We start from the raw sequence: 1,652 nt of genomic DNA on the forward strand, positions 1-1,652 counted from the left end.
CTCTACTAAAAATACAAAAATTAGCCGAGCACGGTGGTGGGTGCCTGTAGTCCCAGCTACTCGGGAGACTGAGGCAGGAGAATGGCTTGAATCTCGGAAGGCGGAGCTTGCAGTGAGCTGAGATTGCACCATTGCACTCCGGCCTGGGTAACAGAGTGAGATTCTGTCACAAACAAACAAAGTCTCAGTCTCTCAGCAAGACACATCTCGGGTTAGTGCTACCCTCGTAGCACTCTGTGGTACCGTTACGCCCAGATAAAGTAAAATTGTTACTAGACTGTGCGCAGGGTGTGTCCCTAGTTCTGAACTTCCCACAAGGTTAAGGGGAAATTTTTCTGAAAACACTCGGTTATGTATATTTTTCTCACACAAATAAAAACAAAGGACACAAGGGTGGGCCAAGGAGTCCACGGTTTCTAAAGCCATGTTAGATTTCTGCTAAACATTTGAAGAAAAATGGAGATGCTGGTATTGCTTAAACCATTTGAGAATTCCCTTATATTTGATAGATTCTGCTACTGCTCAAGGTGACCAGAAGTGAGAGGATGAATGTGGGGTGCATGTCTTTCGGATGGTCCCTTGCAGTTTGTAAAGGGGCGAGCCTTTGACAATTTCTCCACATGCTTAGGGGCTAGCTGTTATTCCACTGAAACCAACATGTTTTCATCATGGACTTCACAGCCATCAAGCAATCATAAGCCTTACCAAATGGAGAAAAGGAGCGCGCCTCTGGGAATGTCTGCGGTGCTTAAGTCAGACCCGGATTGCACCAAGCCCAGCTTATCTTCCCCATTTCTGCCAGGGTTTTTTTCCTCTTGTTTGTGGTTCGTTTGTTTTTGCCTGTCTTTGATTTAACTTTTGCTCCTTGACTAAATATGTGCTTAATGCTAGATAAAGGACCCTTCATACCCAAGTCTGTGTCTTTGTTCCAAGATCTGCAATTTCATTTGGTTCCTGTCGGCTTTACAAGTTCAAAACTATACCCCCATTTAGGAAATGAATTCAAAGCATGTGGCAAGGGAGACATTCGACAAACCGGGATCTGGAAAACATTGCCCTTCCTCGAGTTTCTTTCAGTAAAATCTGAATTTTGTTCTCGGAAGGAGTTGGGTTTGTGATTGCTACAAAGTGTAGCAATACTACATCATGTTCTTTGGGACATACATTCTGTTTCAGAATAAGAATTATATTCTTCCTTTCCTAAAATGTGAAGGTTTTATATGGAACTTTTTAAAATAAAAAATTGGAAGCGCTTGGAATCAAGGTCAGAGTAAGAGTCGCAGAAACCAAAGACAGAAAATATTTGGACCCCTCCTATTCAGACATCAACCACATTGAAATATGTCCAAATACAATTCTTCAAAATCCTGGCTTTTCACGGGATGATTTATTATTTAAAAAGTTGTTTGCTTCAGAATCTGAATTGTTTTAAAAGATTCTGGTGGTTGCCCGTGCTTTGCGGACGCGTTTTGTACGTTCTTCCTGATGTGGCGCTGCGAGGGGCGACTTCACCTCGGCGTTGGACAGGTGCGCGGCGTCCCCGCACCGGCCTGCGCCTCGCGAGCAGGAAGACGGCGAACTCTGCGTCGCTCCACACTCTGGGGACCCGCCCCGGCCAGACCCCTCCCCTACCGAGACCTTGTCCCCGCCCC

The sequence above is a fragment of the Colobus angolensis genome, unplaced genomic scaffold (genome assembly GCF_000951035.1).
Source record: "Colobus angolensis palliatus isolate OR3802 unplaced genomic scaffold, Cang.pa_1.0 Scaffold137, whole genome shotgun sequence".
NCBI classification, from domain to species: domain Eukaryota; kingdom Metazoa; phylum Chordata; class Mammalia; order Primates; family Cercopithecidae; genus Colobus; species Colobus angolensis.